Here is a 21,657-nt window from a genome sequence, read left to right on the forward strand (position 1 = left end):
TTTCGTTTTTGCAGGGCAAATATGGCTGAAAAAGTTTTCATGTGTCAGGATGCATTTGGAGAGCCATAATGGTACCAAAACAGAGGAAAGCCCCAACAAGAGACACCATTTTGGAAAGTACACCCCTTGGAGAGTTTAGCAACGTGTAATTTGTGTATTTTCCCCAACAGGTGTTTGATTCAATTAGGCCCCAAAAGTGAAAAAAGGTGAAAATTTTCTCAAAAAAGTCACTTTTACCCCAAATTTTTGTAAGCCACAAGGGATAAAAGATGAAACAACCCCATAAATGTATAAAACTATTTCTCCTAAGCACAGAACTGCACCACTTTTGCATATAAAGTGTTGTATGGGTACACAGTAGGGCTCAGAAGGGAAAGAGGGGCTTTGGCCTTTTAGAAGCCCGATTTGACAATCATCCTTTACATGTGTCAGGATGCATTTGGAGAGCCCTAGTGGTACCAAAACAGAGGGGAACCCCAACAAGTGTCACCATTTTGGAAAGTGCACCCTTTGGAGAATTCAGCAAGGTGTGATATGTGTATTTTCCTCTACAGGTGTTTGCTTCAATTAGGTCCCTAAAAGGAAAAAGGTGAACATTTTCCCAAAAAAGTCACTTTTACGGCTAATTTTTGTATCCCATAAGGCATTAAAGATGAAACAACCCCAAAAAATGTGTACTAGCATTTCTTCCGAGTATAAAATTGCCCCACACATGCAAATCAAATGTTGTATGGGTACGCAGTGAAGCTCAGAAGGGAAAGAGGGGCGTTGGCCTTTTAGAAGCCAAATTTGACAGACATCCTTTACATGTGTCAGGATGCATTTAGAGAGCCGTAGTGGTACCAAAACAGAGGGGAACCCCAACAAGTGTCACCATTTTGGAAAGCACACCCCTTAGAGAATTTAACAAGGTGTAATATGTGTATTTGTCCGTAAAGGTGTTTGATTTAATTAGGACTTAAATAGATAAAAGGTGAACATTTTCCTATAAAGGTCATTTTACTCCTAATTTTATATAGCCACAAGGGATAAAAAAATGTAATAACCCCCCAAAATGTGTAAACCTATTTCTCTCAAGTGTAGAAGTACCCCACATGTGTATATAAAATGTTGTATGGGCGCACAGTAAAAGGAAAGGGGAATGTTTGCCTTTTAGAAGCCAAATTTGACAGAAATGTTTGACATGCATTTGGAGAACCCTAGTGGTATAAAACAGAGAAGAATCCGAAAAGTGACCCTAATCTTTGAATGCACACCCCTTAGAGAATTTTGCAATGTGTAATATATGTATTTGCCCCTACAGGTGAATGATCCAATTAGGCCCGAATCATTAAAAAGGTGAAAATTTTCCTATAAATGTCACTTTACCCCTAATTTATGTAAGCCACAAGGGATAATATATTAAATAACCCCAAAAAAGGTGTAAAACTATTTCTCCCGAGTGTAGAAGTACCCCACATGTGCATATAAAATGCATTATGGGCGCACAGTAGAGGAAAAGAGGGATGTTTGTCTTTTAGAGGCCAAATTTGCAAGAAATCCTTCACATGTGTCAGGATACATTTGGAGAGCCGTAGTGGTACAAACAGAGGAAAACACGAAAAGTGACCCTTATTATGTACACCCCTTGGGGGAATATAGCAAGGTGTAATATGTGGTGTAGTGTAATACACGTGGTGAAATGAGCATTTTGAACATATAGATGGTTTCCAAATATGATGTGCAATGGAGTCCAAGATGGAAATTTCAATTATTTCTGGAAAGTTCAGTGCCCGTTATGTGGCGCCCCTTATGAAATAATGGAGGGGTATAGGGAGCAACGGGACCTAACAGTTGTTACAATTATTCATTTTACCAAAATTAATTCACAATAGGTTGGGCGTGAATTGTGAATGTCTAGTGTATAAGGAGGTAGTATATATCAAGGGACCAACTAAACTTTTGTCACTCTGGAGTTGTCGCAGGTCTCTTAGTAGTATGTAGTGTCCATCCTTAGTATGTAGTGTCCATCCTAACTTCTCTTTTGGAACAGACTCTTTATTGAGTCCTACCATTAGAAGCAGCAGAATTCACCGGGAAAATGCTGTCCTGGCAAAACACAGGAACATCTAAACCAGAGGTACTGGGGCCCCATCCTTCTTGTCCCAATATTAGTTTCCTAATATCTTCCTCTTGAAAACGGAGAAATGATACGGCAGGACATGCACATTGGAACAGCTCGTAAGAGTTGTACAGCATCATCTGAACAATGTGCACGGCCAGCACTTTTCTTCGTTTTAGTAAGGAAATTATTGCCAAGTGTTGCTCTTATTCACCTTAGCGATGCCCATTGTGACGAATACTGCTGCTTTTGGCTGGACCAAATCGACCAGCCAATAGCGGCAAACATGGACAGAGGGGGGCAACAAAACCCCTCTGGACCACAAGGCAAAATTGGTGGCTGTCAGGAACAGCCGCCACCCTGCCCCGATCACCGTGTCTACAGACATGGTGACCAGTATTACTGACATCATAAGTAAATTCGCTGCTATTGGCTCGTCTGAATTGATGAGCCAATAGCAGCGATAATAAACTGGGGGTGTGTGGGGGGAACGTAACCCTTCTGGTCCATGGGGCAGGATGGATGGCTGTCAGGAACAGCCGCCATCTTACCCCGATCAGTGAACAGCCGCCGTCTTACCCTGACCGGTGTTGGCAAGTCACTACCCGCCGCACCGTTCTATAACAACGCTCATTGGGAATAGGCTATACAATCTTTATTTATTTTTTTAAGCAATTTAGACAAATAAGAGCTTATTTTTTGCGAGACGAGATGCACTGTAAAAAAACCTTAATTTTAGTGGGTTTTTAGCTTATTGAAGCAATTTTATTAACTTTTTACGTGTGGAGGAAAATAAAATCATCAATTCTTGTTTTGTATTTTTAGCATTTTTTTTGGGGGGGGTGTTCCCTGTAGCATAACAATAATATATTATCTTTATTCTACGGATCACTACGATTACGGTGATACCTCATTTATATAGTTTTATTTTTATTTGTCCAATTTTATTGAAGGAAAACTAGAATAGAAAAAATTGCATTTGTTTTAGTATTGCCATTTTTATAGCAGCATAACTATAGTATTTTTTGGTTTACGGAGCTGGTTGTAAGCTTATTTTTTGCGTGACAAGTTGCTCTTTATATTGGTATCATTTTGGTGCATGTAACTTTTTCGGATCACTTTTTAGAACATTTTTTGTAAAGCAATTTGATAAAAAGTTTAAATTTTTGGCAAGTTTTTGGTTTGTTTTTTTTTACCACGTTCACCGTGCGGGTCCGATTATGATTAGGATTTATTGTACAGATTGTTACGGACGCAGCGATACCAAATAAGTGGGTTTTTTTCGTGATTTAGTGTTTTTTATACTTTATTACTTGTGTAAAGGGAAATGTGGTGTTTGGGGGGACTTTCACTTTCTTTTATTATTTATTTTTATTGTAAAAAACCTTTATTTATTTATTTTTACTTTTTTTTACAGTTAATGACATCTAAGCTTGAACAAGTGATCTTCTGATCACTTGTTCAAGCTTTTTTACAGGTTACACAGTGCAATACAGATGTATTGCACTGTGTAATGTAAGACACTGAGCATGCTGCGCATGCCCAGTGTCTTACAGCCGGGTCCTGCCAGAAGGCAGGGACCCGGCTTCCGGATCAAGATCTCGCAGCCCCGGGCACCGGCAGTCCCGGGGCTGCGATCGGAGCAGCGGACCCCCCCGGTAAGCGCCGCGGGAGGTCCGATTCAGGTTTGATTATCTTTAAATGCCTCTAACACGCCGCGGTCAGCGCGACCGCGGCGTGTTAGGGGTTAACACCCGCGATCGGAGAAATCTCCGATCGCGGGTGTTAGAGGCGGGTGTCAGCTATAATATATAGCCGACACCCGCAGCTTCTGGCGCCGGCTCCGTTCAGGAGCCGGCGCCAGAAGCTTGACGTAATAGTACTGCATTTTGCGGGAACGCACCTCCCGCGATGCAGTACTATTACGTCAAATGTCGGGAAGGGGTTAATACATTTAAAATAATTAAAACCTTCTGTACAAAAAAAAAATGTTCATTTCTACATCTTCTGCTTCAGGAATAACCATTATTATATTTTGATAAGACATTTTTAGACCCGGGGATACTTTACATGTTTATGATTTTTACTGTTCATTTATTATTCTATCAGGTCTAGGGAAAAGGCGGTTGTTTGAATTTTTTGTAATCTGACATGCGGTCCTTGGTTTGGTTATAACTTATGAGCACTTTAACTTACTAAAGTGATTTTAAGATTATTTTTTTTTAGAAAACTAAAAAATTTTAATTTTGCTATGATTTTGTATTGTATCGTTTTCAATATTCTAATTAATCTCCTTCTCAGACAGTTGTACCAGCCAATTTAGTTACTAACCAAAATTTTTCATATGCCTGCTTCATGTTTTCATAATTTTCAAAATGTTTTATTGCAATGTGACGGGGCTTAAATTTCCAGATTTTCACAAAAATCTTTGTTTTTTATTTTTTTTTTAAATCCGGTAACTTTTATTCAAACAGCCAAATACAAATTGATTAATGCATACATTTCAGGAATAGCTGTGTAAAAGGATAATGTCATGCAATATAACAGCATTTTAAAGGGAACCTGTCACCAGAGACCTCATTTTCACTAAAGACAGGTTGCAGAAGCTAATTACACCTACAGTGCAAATATGCCTTTCTGCCTTTTTTAAGTATTTGCATTACAATATAATTGTGTGTAATAACTTACCTTGCATCCTGACAAAGTCCTGGGGGAGTCCCAGGGGCTGCACTTTGGTTTGGATGCATTTCAAAAAACAACATGTGACTTGTCTGTGTTACTGACTCCTCCTGTACAGCTCCACCTCCTGCTCCTTCTCAGAGGTCACAGCCTGGTGAGCTGACATCAGTGGGGGAGGGACAAGCTGTACAGGAGCACAAAGATAGAGGCAGCCTGCAGTTCAGACATGTCACATGTTGTTTTTTGAAATGCATCCAAACCAAAGTCCAGCTTCTGTGACTACCCCAGGATTTTGTCAGGATGCAAGAATAAGTTGTAAAACACAATTATATTGAAATGCAAATGCAAGGGCAGAGAGACATTTTTGCAATGCAGGTGTCATGGGCTTTTACAGTCTGTCTTTAGTGAAAATTAGGGCCCTGGTGACAGGTTCCCTTTAATAACTTTTCCCCTCCGATCCTTGGGCCTATATAATATGCCGCAGCTGCAGGTAATGAAAAAACATAGACCTGGGAATCTCAAACTCCTCTTCCAGCTACTGGAAACATTTTTAATACAGATCCATCATATAGCTGTTGTAAATACCCCATCCACCCTCATATCCTCTAACAAATATAACTCCCCTAGATGGGCTGAACCCAGTCCAGGGGCATATCTCCATTAGTTGTTTATATATCCTCCACACCTTTTGTAACAGGCACAGATTTGGGCAATGTTGGGTAAGTTCTGATTGTCAACATCGATGACACTGCATGGAGAACCCAAATACTAAAATATAACCTAATATATTCCTACTGGATTTAGCAAAGGGGGCAGCATTCTCACTAATGAGATGTTCCGTAGCATCCTCCCCCTATTGTCACCTTAGCCCTCTCAATAAAAAAGAATATATCTCATTACTTACCTCCCATGCTCTGGTGATCACTGCTGCATCCTTTTCATCTTTGGATCTGTGCGTTCTGCCCACGCACACTGTATGACTCTACTGTTTTATTTAATGATCTATATTAAAAACTTTACTATTGCAAAAATATGGGGAGCCACATAAATGGGAATACAATTGTGCTGTATTCCCCTAATTTTCCTCCTCCAGCCAAAACCAGCTTGCTGCCACAGCAAGGCCTGAGCATCTTGGCCTATTCCTGCCAGTACCCGGTTTTGCCTGGAACAGCTGGTGGTGGTGGGTGTCGGGGTAATTATTTGGGTTATTGGTGCTAGCCTTAGTAATATTGGCTATCTTACAGATGACAACCATTACTAAGTCTTCACAGCTCAGAATACTGGAGTGGTTGGCGATTGTGGCCTAGGGCTTTCCTACAGCCTGGTAGGTCTCCAGCAGGTGGTGTGTGCAAGAAATATGGAGGGAGAGACTCATGTACTGGATCTCCCTGGGGAAACCCCTGAGTGTCTGTAAGATAGGTCGCTGGGTAACGGATGGGGAAGCCCGTGACAACCATATCCAGGGATCAGAAGGAGAACTCACGGTTCTTTATTGAACAACAGGTAGAAGGCAACAGACCTAAACAATTCAACAGCAGATTCGGATTCTGGTACTGGAGTGGTCATGGAGAGTGGTCCTAAAGAATAAAAAGCACCAGCCTGGTAGTAGATGCAGGTTGGGATAATTGAGATGGAGCTGTGTCCAAACTGTGGAAGCTGCAGTTCTCTATTAGAGTCTCCTGTTGCATGTTACTATACCGTGCAAAAAATGTATTCCACTCCAGGGCTGCCATAAGGGAGATATAGACATCACTTCCCGAATAACTCAGTCGTAGCTTAGACCTTCTACCTTTGTGCTGGCCTGGCCTGTCCTGGTCTTTATCCTACCCCTCACTGATGACAATTTGTCTCTATCAGTTACAGATTACACTCAGACGGAGATCTCCGTCACCTCCATAGAGATTAATGGAGCAGAACGGTCATCCGCGGCCGTCTGCTCCATTAGTCTGAGGAGCAGCAAGGGGTCCCTCGGACCCTTCGTTGTCGTGATCCCGTGGGGTCTCAGCGCTGAGACTCCCACTGATCAGTAAGTTAGGCCCTATCCCATGGAGGGGCCTAACTTGTCTTTGTGGGAAAACCCCTTTAAGGATCTGAAAAAACTGTGCAAAAACCAAAGATTTTAAGGAACAGTCTGAGATTTTGAGCTCCATATTTAAAGAAAAGGGTACCCTTGAAATATAATTAAGGATTATTAAGTTCCTTGGAGATCCTAGAACTTAATTTGTTTGCAGCTGAAACTGAGTATAAACTTGATTCCCTATGTTGTTTGGTTTAACATATGTTGTAAAGATTTAGCATCCCCCTCCCAAATTAGAAACAGATCATCTATATATCCTCCGTAGAAATATTGTCACTTTGACAGTTTTAACCAGTACAAAAATAAACCAACATAAATATGGCCACCATCATTCCCTAATTATACTTACCGTGAAAAGTACATACAGGCTTTCATAGAAAAACTTCATTAGTCATTATGGGCATAAGCAAACCAAGAAGATGGCTGCTGCCAGCCTCTACAACACTTGATCGTAAAGATTGACCCCTACAGACTTCCATAGTTATTCAACTTTTTGAGGTTCACACACAGTGAACAAACTTTGGAACTAGTTTTAACCCCTTCCCGCCGCTGCCCTTTTTCATTTTTGCATTTTCATTTTTCACTCCCCACCTTCAAAAATCTATAACTTTTTTATTTTTCCATGTACAGAGCTATGTTATGGCTTATTTTCTGCATAACAAGTTACACTTCAAAATGGAGGTATTTAATATTCCATGCCGTGTACTCGGAAGTGGGAAAAAAATTCCAAATGCAGTGAAATTGGGAAAAAAAACGCATTTGTGCCGTATTCTTGTGGGCTTGAATTTTATGGATTTCACTGTACGCCCCAAATGACATGTCTACTTTATTCTTTGGGTCAGTAAAATTATGGGGATACCAAATTTTTGGGGGATTTTGCCAATAACTTTTTTTATACTTTGGTATATAGATCCTTGGGAGGTGTCATTTTTTGCGACTTTTGATGATGTTTACAATGTTATAATTTGTATGCCTGTACGACATTTTAATCACTTTTAATATAATTCTTTTTTTTTTAAATGGAAAAAAAATGGCAAAAAAAAAAGACTTTGGGCGCGATTTTCCATTACGGGGTTAAACTCAGTGAAAAACCGTTATTATATTTTGATAGATCCTTCTAGGGAAAGGAGGTGATTTGAGTTTTTAGGTTTTTTTATTATCATTTTTTTCTACTTTTATTTTATTTTTACTTTTACTATTTTTCAGACACCTTTGGGTACTTTAACCCTAGGTTGTCTGTACGATCCTATCATATACTGCCATACAGTATGGCAGTGTATGGGGATTTTACTCCTCATTCATTACAATGTGCTGGTAGCACATTGTAATGAATAGGTTAACCTGATGCATCCTCGGGTCTTTGGAAGATAACGTACAATAACATTACGGGGAGCAACGATCCTAAGCAAGATGGCAACGCCATCTTTTTGAAACCGCATCCATCGCGGGTGTTACCAGTAAGCCTTTGCTGCAATATGCAGCAAAAACTTACCGGCTACGGAGAGGGCTCAGCCCGTGAGCCCTCTCCATGCACTTGCACCCAACATGTGACGTATTATTACATCACATGTCGGTAAGGGGTTAAAGAGTCACCATCATTTAAAAAAACATTTGATATGTTGTAGGACAGGTAATTTTAAGTGCTTTTGCAATTGCATTAGTTACCCGGATCTTGTTCCTTCTTCTTGTATTCTGCAGCCTTCTCCCTGTTGTTTGTGACTCCTTAGATAGCTGTTGCTAGGCACATTCCATCTTCACTGAGGAGCTGACTATGGAGGGAGAGAGACACCCCCTCTCCTCTCTCTGCTCACAGTTGATTCCCCTTTCCACACAGACACAATCTACAGATCAATCACAAGTTGTCCCTTTATGTGTTGTGCTGTACTAAAGGTATATATAGATAGGTAGATATGCTCAGTGAAGAGGCAGGCAGCCAGAGAATGTGTGTAAGAGTGTGAGTCTTTATTTCATCAAATCGACATTTTGGTGTAATGCTAAACCTTTTTCAAGCATAAGGTGTATGACACACAACCAGCTATTTAAAGACCAACAGAGTCCCTTAATGGTAAATTAAAAAGTGGAAATTGTCGGGATGTCCGACGAAAGTGCGCTCCGCGGGACCCTTAGTAAATAAGCCCCATTATCTCACTTGCAACAGTGATTATGTAATCTACATGCTCAGCTGTTTGTGTGAATTAAAATACATTGGTGAGACCACCAATGAATTTAAAGTTAGGATCACACACCATAGATACACCACTCATCAGAAAAGACAAGACCTACCAGTCAGCTGACATTTTTTTGAAAAAGGACACAATGAATCTCAATTATGTTTTACTTTAATCGATCACATTCTTCCCTTAAAGGGAACCTGTCACCAGGAGACCCATTTTTAGCCCTCCCCCAGTCCCCACAGAGCATGGTACATACACTGCCAAAATGTTTTTGTATTAGAAATTGGTTTTACAGAAAAAAAGATCTGTTATATTGTACCTTTCATTAGCATCTGCTGTGTGACTAGGCAGTTGCCTTTTGGGAGGAGCTGGAAAGGAGCAGTTCCCCCCCTCCCCCCGTCCTTGGGGAACAGATTCTCCATGTGACCTTTTCAAATATATGAAAACACCCATCACTTGGCTTAGCGACGCCCCCTGCTCTTCTACAGCCAATCCCGAGTGAGGGGAGTTATTCATATATTTGAAAAGGTCACATGTTTCCCAAGGGTGGGGGGGGGACACTGCTCCTTTCCAGCCCCTCCCAATTGGCAACTGCCTAGTCACACAGCAGATGCTAATGAAAGGTACAATATAACATTTATTTTTTTCTGTAAAACTGTAAATTTTTAATACAAAAACACTTTGGCAGTGTATGTACTATGCTCTGTGGGGACTGGGGGAGTGCTAAAAATGGGTCTCCTGGTGACAGGTTCCCTTTAAAAAGAGGTGGCGATAGGGCACATTTATTAAGAAAATGTGAACTAAAATGGATACATCGCCTCAATACCTTGCAACCACATGGTCTGAACATTGAATACAATATTATAAGTATCATCTAGAGTACTGTGAACACATGACTGACTGTTGACACCTGAGACTTCCTGCAATTTCCCTTGTTTTTCCCGTCTATACTGTAACTAATCGGGAGAATCCCTTTAACCAGCTAATACATTTTGTCTTTAACTTTACAAATTTCAAGACATGTATCAAGACCCCCATCAGATGGACCGTATCACATCCACGTCTCCTATCCAATAATGCTCCATTTCTAATCCAGCCCTATGTCAAATCTATTGACCTTCATGGCAGCAATATGAGGTGGGATTCTCATCCCATGTGGCGACTACACGTATTGGGTTCTCGGTACTGTATCTCCTTTCTAGACAATTGATGGGCGATCGGGAGTCTACGTGCACTTATACCATCAGTATTATTATAGTTACCTTGTAAATCCTTGTGGTTGGTCCTAGAAACATAGAGTTGCCCTGATCCAAGATGACCACCGCTAATTCTTCAGTCCATAATACGCCTGTGCACTCATTGCCGGGCAGTTCGAATTTGCCTGCACACTTGCCATTTCCGGTCGTCTAGTGGGTGCACATCCCACTTCCGGTTATCTGCCATACTAGTCGCCCTTCAACAGGTGGTTCCAACTGGACAATCTGAATTTATGAATGAATGGAAAAGATGTGGGTCAGGTTAGCACACAGTTGGGCGGGACTTGCCTTTGTTTTTGTGCGCACTATGTCACTTTACACTATGTATGTTGTCCATTACAATATATTCTTTAATTATGCACTTTTTATTCTACATACAGATTCTTGTATTATATAATTTAGTTTACTTTGCACAATGTGTCATGTTGAATACTCACTTTGTTAATTGACCAATCAGCGATTCTGTTGTTCTTTAAATAGCTAATTGTGTGTCATATACTTTATGCTTTATCCTTCCACTCCAAGGAATATCGGTTACTTCCAACGAGCTGCATCTGACATCATACAGATTGTATAACATACCCTATCATTACCTGACAAGGTGAGAATATTTAAACTGTAATTTACTACTATAAGTCCAAACGATATCGCAATATCCTGCACTTTTTCTAATTTCTATGTACTGCCTGAACACACACAGAAAGCCATCATTATAACTCTTCCAAAGCTGTCTCAGCCTTTTATAAGCATGTCAGTATCAGGCCACTGTCTGGATTTGTAATTATGACCAAAGGCTATATATGTCCTTTACTACACACCGTGTAAATGTGGCTAAGTAGCATGCACAACAGTAATCCAGTCAGATGCTGACAATGCCACCTACAAGTTCTCGTTCTGCATTACCAATCTCTATGTACTCCACTCCAGATCTTTATCGAAATTTTTTGGGTTAAAATAGTCAGAAGAATAGTATTGTTTTGGGGTTGCCTACCCAGCACTTTCCAGTATATTTTTTATGCTAAATAATTTTAGAATTTTATTTTTTACAGTTTTAAAACCCAAACACTGTTTAACTAAAATCTGTCTAACTATTGTATAAATTTGTTTGATTGTTTAGAGTACTTGATTTTTTTTCATTCTCTGATTTTGAAATGATTTTTGTTATAAATTTGATGTGTTGTATTATAAAATGTAAAATTTACATTTGATAGCTCTCTTAGAGGTGAAATGTTAGCTATTAGTGGACCCAAACCTCACAGTTTGGGTCTGTACCGAATTTTTACAGGTATGGCGGTCTCCAATCTCTTTGCAGTATTAGAGCAGGGTCACATGTCCACATGCCATTACACACAGGAGATAGCTAAGGAGAGCTTGCTACTCGCCTTATGGTCAATACACTAGGCAGGGACAGCAACAATCGCCCTTGCCAGGGCAAAGTGGTGTGTAGTAGAGTCTCCAATTATTAGGGACAGGTGGAAATCTGAAATGGTTGTCCTTATAAGTACCTCATAGTTTCATAGTATATAAGAGTGGAAAAAGACACAAGTCCATCAAGTCCAACCTTTAAGAATTAAATAAATGATTTTCCCCATAACCCGTGATATTTTTCCTCTCCAGGCCTCATTTGAACATGTACATAGAGTCCACCATGACAACCTCCTGAGGCAGAGAGTTCCATGGTCTCACTGCTCTTAAAGTAAAGAACCTTTGTCTATGTTGATGGTAGAAATGCTTCTCCTCTAGGCGTAGAGGATGCCCCCTCTAGATATAAAAAGATCTTTGGAGAGATCCTTTACTGCCCGTTTAGGTATTTGTACATTGAAATGAGGTTTCCCCTCAGTCGTCTATATTTCTAAACTGAATAATCCCAATTTTCGTAATCTGTCATTGTTTTCTAGTCCCCCCATTCCCCTAATAATCTTGGTTGCTCTTTTTGATCCTTTTTTGTATATTGGTATTTTGCTATGCGCCAGTCCTGTGGAATATAACCAGTCCTCAGGGAATCTTCAAATATTAAAAATACAGGTCTGTCTATCACGGTACATAGTTCATGTAGAACCCGGGGATGTATGCCATCTGGGCCCAGTGATTTGTCTATCTTAGTGGCTGTGAGGCGGTGCCTTACCTCTTCCTGGGTTAAACTGTTAACATTCCAAAGATAATTCACATAATTCCTCATCGTGTCATCCATCAGGAGATTTTCTTGGTTAAAGACAGTCAAAAAGGCTGTCTTTGGCCCTTTCCTCATCTCCTTCCACCTTGACCCCCTTGTTATTCCCTAGAGTGCCCACACTCTCCGTTTTTAGTTTCTTATCATTTATATACTTGAAAAATAATTTGGGATTATTTTGGCTCTCCCCGGCAATATTTCTCAGTTTCTATTTTTGAGGCCTTTATCTGCTTACAGGATTCATTTTTCTCTCTAATCCTGTAATGCCTCATCGTTACCTTCGTGTTTTAGCACCTTAAATGCCTTATCTTTCTTGCTTATTGCTCTCCTTACAAGACTAGTTGGCCACGTTGGCTTTTTCATGTTCCTCTTGTGCTTTTTCCCATATGATATGTGTTTCTCACAGGCCTATTTTAGAATATTTATAATATTTTTTCGGGGGGGCGGGGGTTGCTTTTGTCTTTGAGAACATTGTCCCAGTTGTGGCAGGGTAGCTGCCACTGTAGCAGATTTTGATATAGAATGAATGTATTGCTGGAGGGATGTGGGAAAGCTGGGTGTTTTGCCATTAATGAGGATTAATTTGCATCCAGAAGGAAGTCCTGTTTAACTACCTGGTGCAGGCCTCCCAGATTGGCTCCACCCTGGGGACGAAACAGGCTGCGTCAAAGGCCTGTGGAGCTGTGGCAGTAAACTAACACTGTGGGGCAGATTTACTTACCCGGCCCATTCGCGATCCAGCGGCGCATTCTCTGAACAGGATTCGGGTCCAGACGGGATTTATGAAGGTAGTTCCTCCGCCGTCCACCAGGTGGCGCTGCTGCGCTGAAAATCATCTGAACGCTCCGGAATACACCGAGCTGGACCAGGTGAAGGTAAGCGCGTCCCGAGTGACACATTTTCGGTTTTTAAATGCGGCGGTTTTTCCGAATCCGTCGGGTTTTCGTTCGCCCACGCCCCCCGATTTACGTTGCGCGCATACCGGCGCCGATGCGCCATAATCCGATCGCGTGCGCCAAAATCCCGGGGCAATTCAGGTACAATCGGCGCAAATCGGAATTATTCGGGTAACACGTCGGGAAAACACGAATCGGGCCATTAGTAAATGACCCCCTGTGAGTTTTTAGGGTGCCTGGCAGTAGGCCAGCACCTGGTGAAGTGTAGTTAGTGTCGGAGAGGCTTAGGCTTTATTTTTGCAAGTTTGTTTATTTTGTTTTACTGCTGAATAAAAGTGGGTTGCAGTGAATTTACTTGTGCTGGTGAATTGTGCTGGTCTTCCCCAGGAGATGACAATCCCGGACCTAATCTCTTACACAGTTTATGCCTCTAAGGTCCCTTAGTTGGTGAAAATTTCCCCTCCTGAAGTTTAGAGTGTTGGTTGCCCATCCACTAACGCTCTTAGTAAAGCGTAATAGAAAAACAATTATATTATGATCACTATTACCCAGGTTCCCCCCAACCTGTAATTTGGATACCCTGTCAGTTGGTTAGGATAAGGTCCAGCAGTGCCTCCTCTCTTGTTGGCTCGCTGGTTGCGACAGGTAATTGTCTTTTGTTGTCTTTTGTTTAGAAGCGGCATCCATTTGACTTATCAGCATTTCCTCTGCTGCCTACATTATATTTGGAGCCTTATAACAAACCTAGTAATATTTTATTATTCTTTTTCCCTCCCCTTATCTCCACCCATAGGGACTCCTCATTTTCTTTTCTTTTGCATCACCAATGTCATCTTGCAGGTCAGGCTTGTGGCAAGATTTCACTTATAAACAAACCCCTCCCCCTTTTTTATTTATACAATTAATTCTAAAAAGACTATAACCATCTATAGTAACAGCCCAATCATAGCTATTGTCGAGCCATGTCTTATTGATACCCATCATATTTGTACTCCAACATTAAGAGTTCCAGTTTCTCCATTTTGTTTGTGAGGCTTCTGGCATTTGTGTACATGCACTTTATATGGTTTTCCTTATCCCTATTCCTTTTGTTCTTATTCCCCGTTCTTAATCCAGCCCCCCTTCCTCCCCCATGGAACATGACTATTCCCACTTCCCAGTCTTTTTGCCCTTCACAAATGTAGTTGCCCTCCCCCCAAATCTCTAGTTTAAACACTCTTCCAACCTTCTAGCCCTACCCCCCCCCCCCCAGAACAGCTGCACCCATCCCATTAAGGTACATCCCATCTTTAATGTAGAGCCTGTAGCCGACAGCAAAGTCAACCCATTTACCCAAAGCCCTTCTTCCTACCCCAACTTTTGAGCCACTTATTTACCTCCCTAATCTTCCACTGCCTTTCTGGTGTGGCATGTGGTACAGGTAGTATTTCTGAGAAAAATACCTTTGAGGTCCTTGCCCTGAGCTTATGGCCTAAATCCCTGAAATAATTTTTAAGGACCTTCTACCTACCTCTTACTTTGTCATTGGTGCAAACCACTGGTCATTGGTGCAAGTCCATAACCACTGGTTCCTCACCAGCTCCTCCCGGTAATCTGTCAATTCAATCCGCAACATGGCAAACTTGAGCACCCGGCAAACAACACACTGTTCGGTATGCATGGTCTTTGTGACAGATTGTAGAATCTCCCACTACTAGCACCTTTCTGACCTTGACTGTGCTCCCCTTGCCCTTCTTACTGGAGCAGACAGTCCTCTGGTTGCTAGAGGCCATGTCCTGCTGCAGCATTGCAACACCTGAGCTGATATCCCTCTCATCCACCAGATCTTCAAACTTATTGGGGTGTACCAGATCAGGAATAGACTCCCTGCAACTCTTCCCTCTACCCCGCCTTCTACATGTTACCCAACTAGCTGCCCCCTCACTCTGCACCTCCATAGTTCCATCCCTACACCCATCTTCCCAGAGAGTTTGTGCTCCAGGAGCAGTAAACTTCGCTGTATATTGTCAAATGCTCTAAGCCTTGAAACTTGTTCATTTAGATCCAGAATCTGGGCTTCCAGATGAGCAATTTTCACACATCCCACACAGCAGTATTCCTCCTTGAACGGTTGTTCAAGGAAAGCATACATGGCACAGGATGTACACTGTGTAGCATTGCCAAGTTAAACATGGTCATTTTCATACTTCAAGGACTCCTAAAGGGGCCTACCAGCTCTCTCCCCATGATTCTGGCCCAAAACATGACTCTGCCACCTCCTTTCTGACGTCCTAGCCTTGTTGAGGCATGGTGGTTATCCAGCAACCATCCACTACTCCATCCATCTGTACCATCCAGGGTTGCACAATACTCATCAATAAACAAGACTGTTTAAAAATTAGTCTTTATGTATGTCTGGGCCCACTAACCCTATCCCTATCATCAAGCAAAAGATCTATGCAGGTTGGAGGCTGTTCACATCAAAACAACAGCTATGGGAGTCTATTCTGACATCATGCAAAGAAATTCACACAGAAACTCTCCAAAAACTCATTTTCAATTCAAATTGAAATTCAATTGATGTAAGAATTGTGAAGTTGATATCAAAGAAGGGTTCCCATGATAACATGTAACTTGGCCTGTTAGAATGTTTTGGATTGAAATAGCTTTTGATTTAAGTGAATGTGACCTCCTAATGCTGTAAATTCTACAAATGACCGTTTTCAGATTTTCACAACCAATAAAATATTTTGAAACTCTGCTGTGCAAAATACCTAATATACTCGCTTAAACTTGAGTCAAGAAAAAAAAAAAGTGTACTAACATACCGACGCCCCCCATCCGGCAGGTCCTCTTAGATACATTGTGGCCCCGGCATCGGCTCCGTGTCCCGGTCGGTCGCAGGCATTGTGAAGTGTGTGCCGACATTGGGAGATCAGAGCAGGCACAGGGAACGCAGGAGGAAGCTTTTTCATAGGCACATAGCACTAAGATCTGAGAGTCCCACCTGGGATGGGAGCGGGAGTGTGGAAAGGTGAGTGTTGTAGGGACTGGGCACCGCCACGGAGAGGGGCACAGGTGTGCCTGCGATCCAATACGTGGATCGCAGGGGCATCCGTGACAGTACCCCCTTTCCTTTGGCCTCCTCATCTTCTTAGTCTGAAGAAATCTTTGGAGGAGACTACAGTCCAGATTACTCTCTTCAGGCTCCCAGGATCTCTCCTCAGACCAGAACCCCTTCCAGGGAACAAGGAAGAACCGCTTATCTCTCACGGTTTTCATGTCCAGTGCCTCCTTAACCTTGTAGATATCTGTGGAATCAGTCTCTGGAGAAAGAGGAGGAGATTGCTGAGAGAAGTGGTTCAGGAGGGAGACATGGAAAGAGCTCGGTATGCGCATTGTAGGAGAAAGGTGGAGCTTATACACCTTATGCGACTAATCACCTCAAAGGGAGCTAGTAAGCCTGGACCAAGCTTATAGTTAGGTATCTTCAGCCGGACATATCTGGAAGATAACCACACCTTGTCACCCGGAGAGAATACATATATATAGGAGATCCCTGAAGATGTCATTAACGAATTCTTGGAAGACAGAGCATTACACAGTCTAAATGGCATCACAAGGTACTTGAAATGTCCATCATGAATGATAAACGCTGTTTTCCATTCATCGCTCTTGCGGATCTGGATGAGATTGTAGGCCCCACGAAGATCCAGCTTGGAGAACACCTTGGAACCACGCAAACAGTCAAAGAGCTCCATCATCAACTGCAGGAGGTACAGGTTCTTAACCATGACCTTCTTAAGCCCACAATAGTCTATGCAAGGAAGGAGGGAGCCGTCCTTCTTGGTCACAAAAAAAAGAAGCCTGCGCCAACTATAGAGGAGGATTTGCATAAGAAGCCATTGTGCAGGTTCTCTTTAATATACTCTCTCTGGAACTGAAAGTGGATACACACGACCTCTTGGGGGAGAGGTACCTGGCAGAAGGTCCACAGGACAATCATAGGGATGGTGCGGGGGCAAAGTTTCTGCTTGTCTTTTGGAAAAAAAACATTGACAAAGTACTGGTAACACATAGGTAGGCCCTCCAAGTGCTTGGGAGTCATCGAGAAAGTCAGGACAGGCAGAGGCGCCACCATACAGCAGGACTAACATTCTGGTCATCAATGAAGGACCTCTCCCATCTTCCATTTAAGGACCGCTGCTTGGAGTTGCAGCCACGGGAGACCCAGCAGGAGAGATGTGGTGGAGCGTGGCAGCACGCAGAAGGACAGTCTTTCCTTATAAAGAGCGTTCCTTATGAAGGCAAGGTAAACATCAAGGATGGACTTAAGGAAGCTTGTGATGTCACTCCTCGGCATGCTCCATAAATTACACATGAATTTGAGTGTCTAAGGTGATGAGACCACTCAGGGTAGACAGCAGATCACGAGCGGCCAATTCGTCCTTAACTTGAGAAAAGAGTCTTTTCGTAAAGGTCGTTGACAAAGCTGCATCATTCCAGGAGAGTTCAGAGGCCAAGGTGCAGAAATGAACTGTACAACAGACGAGTTCCCTTGGTGCAGGTTCAGCAGTGCTGTCTCGGCTGAGGAGGCTTGTGCAGGTTCTTTGAACACAGCCTGGAATTCTGCCAGGAAAGCTGTGTGCGTAGCCATGACCGGATCGCCTCTGTCCCAAAGAGGAGTAGCCCAGGCCAGGGTCTTCCTGGAGAGGAGTCTGACAAAGAATGACACCTTGAGTGACAAACTGAGACTGCATGAGTTCTATGTGCAAGGAGTACTGGGTAATAAAGCCCAGGTTCAGCGGCCTTGGTTCAGCGGAAGGAAGACAAGTTGGGGTAGCAAGAGAAGTCACAGGAATAGTTGCAGGAATCTGACGCTGAGTGACAAGCAATTGTTGCAGCATGGTGGTAACTTGACCTAGCTGTCCTAACTTGTCCTTGCGAAGCAATCTGCTGGGACTACCGGACCACAACAGTGGTAAGATAAGCCAGTTTCGGAAGAGGCACCTTGGTGGGGTCCATGGCCGGATCTTACTGTCAGGGCTCGGGATCAGAGAACACCCAGGACCACCACGGACAATGACACAAGCCGACAACTGGGACTCGAATCTAAGTGGCACCCGGTCTTCACCAGAGCCCGCCGCAAAGCAGGATGGTCTTGTTGCGGTGTGATACCACAGGTGTGCCTGCAATCCGATAAGTGGATTGCAGGGGCACCCGTGACACTGGGTAGTGCCTGTTCATTACTAGTGGCTGTATGCTACTAGGAGAAGGCTAAATTAGGACACCTAATAAATTGTGAGTGCTGTATATACTATAATTTATTATGTTAATCCACGTTTATTGAGAGATAACATACACATGGCTAAAGTAGACTTCAAAAGAATGAGTGAACAGTGCTTGAACGTAACATCATCAAAACTTCACAAAGAGATAGCATATAAAAATGAACTATAATGATGTGTGGAACTGTAATAAAAATTCCCTGCGCCCATTTTGTTAGTACATCAAGACACTAAGTCAGACAGGGGGAGACAGACATAACAGAACAAGACAAACCACAAAAAGACAAGGAGGGGACAGGGTGATGTAGGATGGCTTCCTGATCAACTCTGTAACTACATTTCCCCAAAGTTTAGGTAAATAGATCCTGAAAAGCAGGGATCAGCTGATATTCTTCCCATGACATCCAGGCTGAATTTGCTCTACCCGGATCCGGTGAGTCGTCGGCCACCAGCTCCTCCATCCTGCATATGTGTCGAAGCTCCTGTATCCACTCCACTGAGGAGGGATCACTATCCTCGCCGCTGCAAGGAAGTGATGAAAGATGCCTTTTTGATGGAGGAGATGGTGCCCGGCAACACTGAGAGAAGACTTGGATCACCGAGCAGCTCCACCAGATGTGTAGGATGGATCCCACCTCCGCACCACACCTCCAGCAACCTCTGAGACTCCCGGGTAAATTCTGTGAAGTGTGAGGGGGCACCTGTACCATTGCGATAACATCTTATAGTTCTTCTCCTGTGCACTGCAAGGTAGTGGTAGTTTTTGGGAGAATAGAAAGGCCTTATCCCACTGAGGGTAGTTGACAGCTCTGTCTCCCAGGCCACCACAAACCCTGGGTTCCCTGGGGAGGAGTCAGAAAGCAGGATAGCATACAGTTGGGAGAGCACATGGGCTGGGGGGAATGGTAGTCCGATAAGGGCCTCTAGGACAGTTGGGGAAGCCCAAAATCTAGAATCTGAGTCACTGTTGACATATTATGTCAACTGTTGGTATTCTAACCATGACAGGGAGACGTCTGGGTTGGAGGCCCGCAAGGAATCCCAAGTGGGCAGGGAACCCCCTTTCATTACCTGTCCCATACAAGTGTCGGCCACCTCCTCCCAACAAAGAAATCTCCTTCTTCCCATACCCGAAGGGAAAGGCTGGGTTGTTTAATATGTGGGTGAGAGGGCCCCTCAGCCTAGCCGAGGAGTCCTCTGACACCAGCTTGTCCCACTCCTGGAAAAAATATGATGAGAAAAGGGAATGTATTAAACCTGTAAATCGTTGGATCGGCTGCAGCCATGGGGTAAGACGAAGGTGGGGGTGAGTAAGGTCTTTCACGAGGGATACCCACTGTTTGGATGCCCTATGATAGTGCCAGTCAATGAGGCGCATGAAAATGGTCACTGAGTGGTATAGTTTGGGGACTTGAAGGCTCACCCCACCTGCAGTTTTATGTCTGTCCAGGGTAGCATAGCTAATCCGGCTTGCCCCCCGCCCGTTACAAATCTCCGTAAAACAGAGCCGAGACTAGTAAAAAAGGATCCCAGTGGGCGAATTGGAAGGGTTTGGTATAGGTATAGGAGTCGGGGCATCACATCCATTTTAAGGACGTTAATATGTCCAAACTATGATGGCTATTACAGTTTCTGGCCAGGTCCCTTACTGTGCAATCAAGGAGGGTCTTGTAGTTAAAGAGAACCCATGCAAAATAACCCCCTAAACTAAATATATTTTCATAAACTGCCATTAGAAAGCATTGCCTCTATCCCTTCATTGTCCCTCTACATGCCTGTAAATCTAAGCAATTAGGTCCTAAAGCTGCATGCAAATGACCTGTGAGATGTCCAATGAGTCATTATCATATTCAAGCTGTCCAGCCACACCCCCAGTGCTTGACTGACAGCATGTCTAATGATGTGAGGTATAATGGTGTAATGGCTCCTCCATGTGCTTCCTGGTGCTGGTGCCCTCTGCAGCCTTTGTGTGTATAGGAGAGATACAACAGCTCCAGGCAGCCATGTTATAGCAGAACAAGTCAGGTACATGTGTAGCAGATCTCACACATGTGTATTAGGAGGATGCAGCATGTCAGCAGGTAAAGCACAGACACTTGCAATGCTTTACTATACCTTACACACAGACCTGATCAGGGGGAGGAAAGGGGATGGATAACAGGGGTGACATCACTGCCTCTGAACATGTGACCAGCCTCATTTACATAATACAGAAAATATGATTTTGCACTGATTAATGTTTGAATTGACTAGATAAAGGCTGGGATGGAATCCTTGGGAGCTGCTCCAACAGGTAGAGGTGACAGAAATAGTCACACAGACCTAATGACAGGTGTCCTTTAACGTTGTAGAGACGGGAGAGATCTGCTGGGATATCTAACCCTAGGTAACGAATATGCGATCTTTGCCATTTGAAGGGAAATTCAGACGCCAAGTGGGATGCCTCCAGAAGAGAGACATTTAGGGCCTCTGATTTGGACAAATTAATACTATAATTTACGTAGAGTCACTATGTAAATGATGTTTTATGTGGGGAATAAGGTGTATAACACACCTTATAGATTCACGGAGCTCCAAATTCAATTCCTTATTAATGACACTTCAAAAGTTCCATTTCAATTCCATCACAATTACAGCATCACCCCATTTATTTAGATCTCCTTTGGTGAGAAAATTGCTTGTTTTTGCATCGCCATGTTCTAAAAGGCGTAACATTTTGGAGGTTTGGGCAGTTAAATGACTGTAGATTTAAAATGTTATGTAGATAAATGTAAGGTTACGCATTTGTACAAAAAGTACTGCAACAGAAAAAGACTTGAGGGGGTATTGGTGGATGGTATGCTTAATTTAATGACCTGTGCCAGGCAGCTGCTTATAAGGCAAATCAAATGATGAGATGTAGCAAGAGAGGCATAGAATATCATATGGACATAGTTTTTCCCTTATAAAAACCACTGGTCAGACCACACATGAAATATTGTGTACAATTTTTGCGAAACAGTGTATAAAGAGGACATAGACAAAGCAAAACAGGAGC

The 21,657-nt window shown here is 42.8% G+C and overlaps 1 protein-coding gene and 1 long non-coding RNA gene across 6 annotated transcripts in view; one reads left to right on the forward strand and one right to left on the reverse strand.

The window, feature by feature from the left end:
• The window catches only part of ELAPOR1 (endosome-lysosome associated apoptosis and autophagy regulator 1), a 627,159-nt gene that overhangs the window by 405,618 nt on the left and 199,884 nt on the right, over positions 1-21,657 (forward strand). The window lies entirely within an intron of this gene.
• Positions 1-21,657, reverse strand: part of LOC140118882 (uncharacterized) — a 60,544-nt gene that overhangs the window by 4,407 nt on the left and 34,480 nt on the right. Inside the window, exon 2 of the long non-coding RNA XR_011853281.1 lies at positions 10,294-10,512. This is a non-coding gene — a long non-coding RNA (uncharacterized lncRNA). The remainder of the gene's footprint in view (positions 1-10,293; positions 10,513-21,657) is intronic.

Source organism: Engystomops pustulosus, chromosome 2 (assembly GCF_040894005.1).
Source record: "Engystomops pustulosus chromosome 2, aEngPut4.maternal, whole genome shotgun sequence".
NCBI lineage: Eukaryota > Metazoa > Chordata > Amphibia > Anura > Leptodactylidae > Engystomops > Engystomops pustulosus.